A 9784-nucleotide genomic window follows, 5' to 3' on the forward strand; every position below is an offset into this window, starting at 1 on the left:
TCCTTACCAGCATCTGGTGTTGTCAGTGTTCCGGATTTTGGTCACTGTAATAGGTGTGTAGTGTTGCATTTAGTTTTTATTTCTTTTTCGTGTCCTCCAATTATTAATATTTTCCCAATCTTTCTTTTTCTTTCATGATTTTGAAACTTTTGGAGAATTATTAATTATTTTGTAGAATATCCCTCAATGAGGGTTTATCTGATATTTTCTCATGTTTAGAATGAGATGAATGTATGCTGTTTTGGCAATAATACTAGAAAAAATTTTTAGTCCTTTTCAGTGCATCTCACCAACGGGTTTATGAGATTAATATGATAGTCTTATTACTTGTGATATTAAACTTGCCCAGTTGGTTATGATGGTGTCTATTTCTTGACTCAACATTACTAATTTGTTTAGTAAAGAAATATATCTTAGGGGAAATACTTTGGAGCCATTCAAACCATGTTTCTCTTTAAACTGCCACCAAAAACTAACATCTATTGTTGGATCTATGAGTTAAAACCCAATATTATCAACATTTATCCTTCCTTATTGGTAAGGATATGGAAGATAGATAGATTGGATATATTTTGTCCTGAACAGTTGGATGAATCAGAGGGCACTTTTATTTTTACCTTATTTTTTTCATTTTTTTTTCCTAGGGAACCTTGGAGTGTGGAAAATATTGAGAATTAGGAATTCATTGTTGGACACTGGGCATGCTTAATTTTTTTTTATTATGTTATCTTAATCACCATATTACATCATTAGTTTTTGATGTAGTGTTCCATGATTCATTGTTTGTGTATAACACCCAGTGTTCCATTCAATACGTGCCCTCTTTAATACCCATAACCAGGCTAACCCATCCCCCCCTCCCCTCTAGAACCCTCAGTTTGTTTTACAGAGTCCATAGTCTCTTATGGTTCGTCTCCCCCTCTGATTTTCCCCCCTTCATTTTTCCCTTCCTACCATCTTCTTCTTTTTTTTTTTTAACATAATATATTATTTGTTTCAGAGGTACAGGTCTGTGATTCAACAGTCTTACACAATTCACAGCACTTACCATAGCACATACCCTCCCCAATGTCTATCACCCAGCCACCCCATCCCTCCCACCCACCATCACTCCAGCAACCCTCAGTTTGTTTCCTGAGATTAAGAATTCCTCATATCACTGAGATCATATGATACATGTCTTTCTCTGATTGACTTATTTTGTTCAGCATAACACCCCCCAGTTCTATCCATGTCATTGCAAATGGCAAGTTTTCATTCCTTTTGATGGCTGCATAATATTCCATTGTATATATGTACCACATCTTCTTTACCCATTCATCTGTCGATGAACATCTTGGCTCTTTCCAGAGTTTGGCTATTCTGGACACTGCTGCTATAAACATCAGGATGCACATACACCTTCGGATCCCTACATTTGTAGCTTTGGGGTAAATATCCAGTAGTGCTATTACTGGGTCATATGGTAGCTCTACTTTCAACTTTTTGAGGAACCTCCATACTGTTTTCCAGAGTGGCTGCACCAGCTTGCATTCCCACCAACAGTGTAGGAGGGTTCCCCTTTCTCCGCATCCCTGCCAACATCTGTCATTTCCTGACTTGTTAATTTTAGCCATTCTGACTGGTGTGAGGTGGTATCTCATTGAGGTTCTGATTTGGATTTCCCTGATGCCGAGCGATGCTGAGCACTTTTTCATGTGTCTGTTGGCCATTAGGATGCCTCTTTGCAGAAATGTCTGTTCATGTCTTCTGCCCATTTCTTGATTGTATCATCTGTTCTTTGTGTGTTGAGTTCGGTAAGTTCTTTATAGATTTTAGATACTAGTCCTTTATCTGATATGTCATTTGCAAAAATCTTCTCCCATTCTCTTGGTTGTCTTTTGGTTTTGTGGACTGTTTCCTTTGCTGTGCAAAAGCTTTTTATCTTGATGAAGTCCCAATAGCTCATTTTCCCCTTGCTTCCCTTGCCCTTGGCCATGTTTCTAGGAAGAACTTGCTGCAGCCGAGGTCGAAGAGGTTGCTGCTTGTGTTCTCCTCTAGGATTTTGATGGACTCCTGTTTCACATTTAGGTCTTTCAACCATTTTGAGTCTATTTTTGTGTGTGGTGTAAGGAAATGGTCCAGTTTCATTCTTCTGCATGTGCCTGTCCAATTTTCCCAACACCTTTTGTTGAAGAGAGTGTCTTTTTTCCACTGGACATTCTTTCCTGCTTTGTCGAAGATGAATTGACCATAGAGTCGAGGGTCCATTTCTGGGCTCTTGATTCTGTTCCATTGATCTATGTGTCTGTTTTTCTGCCAGTACCATACTGTCTTGATGATGACAGCTTTATAATAGAGCTTGAAGTCTGGGATTGTGATGCCGCCAGCTTTGCTTTTCTTTTTCAATATTCCTCTGGCTATTTGGGATCTTTTCTGGTTCCATACAAATTTTAGGATTATTTGTTCCATTTCTTTGGAAAAAGTGATGGTATTTTGATAGGGATTGCGTTGAATGTGTAGATTGCTCTAGGCAGCATTGACATCTTCACAATATTTGTTTTTCCAGTCCATGAGCAGGGAACATTTTTTTGTGTCTTCCTCAATTTCTTTCATGAGTATTTTATATTTTTCTGAGTAGAGATTCTTTGCCTTTTTGGTTAGACTTATTCCTTGGTAGCTTACGGTTTTGGGTGCAATTTTAAATGGGATTGATGCCTTAATTTCTCTTTCTTCTGTCTTGTTGTTGGTGGATAGGAATGCCACTGATTTCTGTGCATTGATTTTATACCCTGCCACTTTACTGAATTCCTGTATGAATTCTAGCAGTTTTGGGGTGGACTCTTTTGGGTACCTTTCTTTCAAGTACATGGTTTGCTTCAAATGTTTGGTGATTCAAGGCTATCTCTTAATCTTTACGTTTGAGTTGTCCTAGTTATTTACCTTTTTTGTGTTTTTGTACCCTATTTGGGGATTATGGGACAGAGAAAGATATGCTATCTGGATGGATTTTCTGTTTGCTATTCTCCTGGAATGTGTGTGGCTTTCTATAATTCTTATCTCTTCAGTTATAGTGTTAACATTCAATTATTTAATCTAAGGCAAATAGTTCTGCTTCCAGTTACTTAGCCCAAATGAGCAATGTGTTAGTAGTCAACACTCCTTACTGTTCTGACTTGTTGATTAATTAATCAGTTTGATGAATACCCTCAGGCCATTTAATCTGGGCTTGGAGCTTCATTGAACTGCTCTTAATTTTCTGTTTTGTTCAAGTGGAATTTCTAGACTCATTTTATCTACCTTCCAGATTGTTAAAATGCATTTTCTTGTATGTGTCAGCATCAAGTAGAGGTAGTATTTCACAGATAAGACAGATGTTAGAAACCACAGAGGCTTAAACAGGAGGAAGTTAGAAATATCTTAAGGAATACAGTGTCTAAGAGTCAAAATACACATGGGGGCTTTACAGTGTTTTCAGAATTTCAGGCTTCTCCTACTTTTGTGTGGTGCAATGGTACATTGAAACTCTGGCCATTATACCTATATTGCAGACAGGAAGTGGGAACAGGGAAAGCAAGAAGAACACATGAAATTAGTCTATACCAGTCTTCAGGAACTTTCTTTGAGGTCCCACCTTATAACTTCCCTTATGTTTCATTGACTATAGCTAGCTGTAAGAGGTTAGGAAATAGAATCATATGGTACAGTACTACTTAAAGTGTGATCCTGGGATGAATGCTGGTATACAAAATGTTGGCTTCTCTTTTATGAAAAGATAAATAGATAAGGTGAGAGCAAGTAATCAGAAATTTGATAGAAATTTGAAAGTTGTGCAACATTTCAACTGTATTTTACAAAAGAAATGACCCACATTGGATTAGGAGGTAAAGTAAAATGAAAAAAAAAATCCTTGTCCTTCTTCACCTAGAAGAAAATTGGATTCTTTGACTGATGAAGAAGCAGAGAATAGGTATTGGGAAGGCAACTAGCTGCCTCTGCCACAGTGATATTCTCTATCAGGCTGCTGACAAAGGACAGAAAATGGAGGCTTCATGTGTGGATAAAGACACACCATCATGATGTGAGGAATTTCCCCAGAGTAGCTACTCTGGACTTGACAGTTTCTTTCCAGCTTTTCCCAAGAAGATTTTTTCCTGGGAAATATCTAGATTTCTGGCTTGGTAAGAGGCAGAGAAGAAAATAGTAACTGTATTATACAGAATTAAATAATAGATGTTATAACACAAAAGGGTAAGGGATGGGAAAGGGATATATTTAGAAATACATAGAAAAATTAAGGGAGAGCTGTTGTGTTACAGGTCTATATAATATGTTATGGAATACTTACAATAATCATGTTTTCCAAGTATGGCTTGAAATAACTAACGTGTTCATGGAGTAGAAATAAAAGACCTGTTTGACTCGGAATAAATGACTTAAAAAGCAATCTGTAGGAGACTCACATTTTTTTTTTAATTTAAGAATGCATTTTGAGATATTTAGTCAGGAAAAATTCCCTTATTAGTCTGTTAAATATGGACAGATATAATATTTGAGTTAAAATACCCAGACTCATAATAAATCAAAATAACATTATTTATTTAATTTTCATTTGTTAGTATTTATTCTAGCATACAATATGAATACTTAATTTACATTTCTTTTTACTTCCACATGATTTCACGTAAATTATAATGTAATGTCTTTACAGTAAGTTAACTGAGGGTGCAATGGACCAAACTGTGTCCCCTCAAACTTTATGTATTGAAACTCCAACCTCCAATGTGATAGTATTTGGAGGTAGGGTCTTTGGGAGGCAATTAGTCATAAGGGTAGAGCCTTTCTTAGACATGTAAGGACACAGCAAGAAGATAACCACCTGCAAGCCAGAAAGAGCTTTCCCCAAAGCTGAATCTGCCAGCACCTTGATTTTGGACTCCTCCTTGATGTTGGGCTTCCCAACTGTGAGAAATAAACTTCTATTGTTCAAGTTGCCTGCCTTATGGCATTTTGTTATAGAAGCCTGAGTAAACTAAGAAGTTTAAGAGAGAAATAAGATTTTTTCATGAAGTCAAGATATTTAGTGAGTTAACATTATATTGAAGTGCATTTTTCTTAATATTTTTTTCTTCCTGCCATTAATATATGTGTTTGGGGGGAATAAACACTCCAACAAAAACAGCACACATTTCTACAGATCAATTCTGTGAAACAATATTTTATAGTCATCTGCCTGACTTATATTGCATTAGTAAATTTACTCATGTCATTCACCTGATTTTTATCTTTTGGTTAATTTGTTATGACAGATCCATTGAATTGTACAGATTTTATTTTGTTATTCTTTGGCTGATTTTGCATGAAACCATAAATCTATAAATATTTCATTAAATATATAACTTCAGTGTTGTAACATGTTAGAATATATGTTAAAACCTTCAGGATTTCTTTGGTTTTTCCAAAGGCCACATATAATTTTAGGATTGAGAGCCAAAGTTTAATGAAATTACAGGATTTCAATAGTCACATTTTAGTGCTATTCTCATCAACCCTAATTCCAAAGATGAGGTGGAGAAAACATAATACTATAACCTGCTCTTAAAAACTGAATAACCTACGGGTATGTTTTCTATTTTATTGTCCTATTTCAATTGGGCATTCCAATTTAGTCATATCTGTGATTCATTGTAAAGCATTCTCTATTCTGAAATACATCCTTGTCCTGAGTAAATTTGCTTGAACCCTGTCAATTACATAGGTTTGTGCTCAAATCTTATTCGTTGAAGAGGATTTCAGGACTCAAAGAGCAACTACACTTGTAACTTTTCAAGGTGAAGACCCTATAAGCATAGCATGCCCCAATCCATGTGACACACAAGTAGTCCCCAATGTATTGGGGCCTAAGTAAATGATATATGCATATGTAAACAGCATTAAAGGAAAGTGAAATTCAAACATTCAGGTCCTAAGAATGTGGACCTACTATTACAACAGATAAAATGGTATTGAGTGATAGAGTGAGCAAACAAAGAGGATACTTCTGGCAACATAAAGCACAGTCTTTTAATATCCTGGATTCATTTTATGATACTTAAAAGTGGACTTCAGAATTTATACTTTTATAATGTAGCATAAAGAATGATTAAAAAAATGCAAAAGAAAATTGCACATATGAACTGTCCATGTACATCCTCCACCTGATGTTTTTCAAGAGTCCCATACTACTTATGATCACTTGATATACCACCTGATGTGACAGGTCAGATCATTTGGTAGTAACACATTTTATTTATAAGAACTTTATATTTTAATATCTGATAGAGAAAGGCACCCATATTCTCCTTTCAATTTTATTTTTCTCAAATTTAGTTGATATTTAATTGGTATAGTTATTCTTCCAGAAAACTGTTAAAATAAACTTTTCGGCTTCAAAGTAAAAGGTGTTAGGAAGTGTTGGGTATTGATGAAGCTCCATAAGTATCATCACTAATGGAGAAAACACATTAAGCTGATAAAGTTAGAGTGCCAGCTTTATTATCAGTAAATATGTTACTGATAATATATTACAGTATACTACAAAATAATGAATTTCCCAAATCTATGTCCCAGAATTAGACTTACCTAGGCAGTCATTGATGGTGCTGGGAAACCATGAGTGCTATAAGGCACAGCAAATATGCTAGTTAGCTTATTGCAAATAACACATCAGATAGATACTCTTTAGGGGCAAACCAATTTCAAAGAAAGACAAAGGGTATATGTGGGGTCTAATCATGCCTATTTCCTTAGCCTAAATAAACTCACTCAACAGAAAATGTAATCCTTTTAAAGGTAAGTGAATTGACACAGCAGACATGTTAAACTAATGAATATTCTCTCCATATTGAAGGACAAAGAGCAGGAACTATGGTTTCCCTTCCAGTAGTTGAAATAAAAAATAGATGTATGCTGTGTTTACGTGTTAATTTGAGATGACTTTGAGTATTTCTCTCCTGTTTTCCAGCCAAATGAAATTATACCTTCTAATTTAACCAAGTTCTGTAAACTTAAAAGTGAGCTAGAACATGTTTGTTAAAATTTTTGGGCCTGCCACCTATTTTGAGTTTCACTTTTTGACAAATATTCATCATTTTATGATGAACAATGGTTTAGCTTTTTTTATTCCTCTTGAATCATTCATAATTTATACTTTCCTAAATATTTCCATTCCCATTTTATATTGATATTAAAATCTATTGGCATATAGTTGTACATAATATTTCCCATAATTCCTTTAATCTCTTCCATATCTAGATGCTATTTACTTTATTCTAATTTTAATTCCCAGTGCTTAGACCCTGACACATGGTAGGAACATAATAAATAGGTATTGATTATATTTGCTTTCAGAACTATATTCCAACATCAGTGAAAGGGAATGACACAAATTTGATCTATATGCCTTGGCATTGGCTGAGTTCTCATAAAAGAACATAAGATTTCATACTGATTATTTATCCTACATTGTATACCTGTCAAGTACTATTGTTAAAGGCAAAAATAATTTTAGCAACAAGGATATTATATGAGAAAATGGAGTTTAATAATAAAATATTTATGAAACCAATACAATTGTGGCAATACAAATAATTTATTTTACTGCCTACTTAATGTTTTGGGGAAAAGTATTGAAGGTAGCCCCTGGATACATGTGACATGTTTTTCTCTCTATCTTCCATTAAGAATGTTAAAATAAAAGTCACTTAACATTTTACCTCAAATACACAACTTGTTTTGTGGAATCAGAAAGTCTGAACTTACTAGGTAAGAGAATATTTTTTTCACATTTCTTCTCCTTTTCCTCTTTTTGAATCTTTGTTTATTCTGTTTTCCATTCCTTCTTATAAATCATAATTTGGCATTCCAGGTGGTAGAAGATCAAGATGGGAAAGGATGCATTTAAGGTACTAGATGGATAAAAAGTAGAGATTGAAAAAGAAGTAAAGAAGAAAAGTTTAGTTAAAAAAAAAATCCCAGGGAGGGGCGGGGCGTGCGCGGGCAAAGGGAGACGAGGCCAGAGCTGCGGGCGCTTTTTCTGCCAGCGGTGTCTCAGATTCATTCTTAAGGAACTGAGAACTTAATCTTCCAAAATGTCAAAAAGACCATCTTATGCCCCACCTCCCACCCCAGCTCCTGCAACACAAATGTCCAGCACACCAGGGTTTGCAGGATACAATCCATACAGTCATCTCGCCTACAACAACTACAGGCTGGGAGGGAACCCGGGCACCAACAGCCGTGTCACGGCATCCTCTGGTATTACGATTCCAAAACCCCCAAAGCCACCAGATAAGCCGCTGATGCCCTACATGAGGTACAGCAGAAAGGTCTGGGACCAAGTAAAAGCTTCCAACTCTGACCTAAAATTGTGGGAGATTGGCAAGATTATTGGTGGTATGTGGCGAGATCTCACTGATGGAAGAAAAACAAGAATATTTAAACGAATACGAAGCAGAAAAGATAAGAGTACAATGAATCTATGAAGGCCTATCATAATTCCCCCGCATACCTTGCTTACATAAATGCAAAAAGTCGTGCAGAAGCTGCTTTAGAGGAAGAAAGTCGACAGAGACAGTCTCGCATGGAGAAAGGAGAACCGTACATGAGCATTCAGCCTGCTGAAGATCCAGACGATTATGATGGCTTCTCAATGAAGCATACAGCCACTGCCCATTTCCAGAGAAACCACCACCTCCTCAGTGAAATCCTTAGTGAGAGTGTGGTGCCAGACATCCGTTCAGTTGTCACAAAGCTAGAATGCAGGTCCTCAAACGACATGTCCAGTCCTTAATGGTTCATCAGCGAAAACTAGAAGCTGAACTTCTTCAAATAGAGGAGCGACACCAGGAAAAGAAGAGGAAATTCCTAGAAAGCACAGATTCATTCAACAATGAACTTAAAAGGCTGTGCGGTTTGAAAGTAGAAGTGGATATGGGAAAAATTGCCGCTGAAATTGCACAGGCAGAGGAACAGGCTCGAAAAAGGCAGGAGGAAAGAGAGAAAGAAGCCGCAGAGCAAGCTGAACGCAGTCAGAGCAGCATGGTTCCTGAGGAAGAGCAAGCTGTTAGTAAGAGCGAGGAGAAGGACGACGAGAGCATCCCGATGGAGACAGAGGAGACACACCTTGAAGAAGCGACAGAAAGCCAACAGAATGGTGAAGAAGGCACGTCTACTCCTGAGGACAAGGAGAGCGGCCAGGAGGGGGTGGACAGTATGGCTGAGGAGGGGACCGTGACAGTAACACCGGCTCAGAGAGCAACAGTGCCACTGTGAAGGAGCTGCCCACAGACCCCACACTGGAAGACGAGAAGAAAGAATAAAATGTTGCCTTGTTTTATGTCTTCTAAATACTTTTTTAAATGAAAAAAAAGTTTTTTGAGTTAAAAAAAATCCCAGATCTCTCAAATATAAGCACAAAGTTTCTCCCACAGATACATGGATGTATGAAGGGTGGATCCTAAAGTACCATAGACCTGGGAGTGCAGATGATAGCCATAATTAATATTAACATGGTGCCAGTTATTAAACTATTATATTTCTGCTCCAAACTCACCTATTTTCTCCTTTCTGAGGTTGGAGCTGGGGCTCTTCAATCCATACTTCTGCATTACTTGTTCACTCTAGGTAAGGCTCTACTAATAATCAGGACTGTCGGGCTGGACAAGGGAGCGGGGATTTGCTTCTTCTTGTCTGTTTCCTGGTTTTTGTGTCATCCCGGTGGAAGTCCTATGTCAACTGTGCTTCTTCACTCACTGCAGCAACAGCA

At 36.9% G+C, this 9784-nt stretch overlaps 1 pseudogene; it reads left to right on the top strand.

Moving 5' to 3' along the window:
- The first annotated feature begins 8033 nt into the window (after positions 1-8033).
- On the top strand, positions 8034-9338 carry LOC112807416 (SWI/SNF-related matrix-associated actin-dependent regulator of chromatin subfamily E member 1 pseudogene; annotated as a pseudogene).
- The last annotated feature ends 446 nt before the right edge of the window (positions 9339-9784 follow it).

This window comes from Callorhinus ursinus, unplaced genomic scaffold (genome assembly GCF_003265705.2).
Source record: "Callorhinus ursinus isolate GAN/ISIS: 27379988/994484 unplaced genomic scaffold, GSC_fseal_2.0 scaffold31, whole genome shotgun sequence".
Classification (NCBI taxonomy): Eukaryota; Metazoa; Chordata; class Mammalia; order Carnivora; family Otariidae; genus Callorhinus; species Callorhinus ursinus.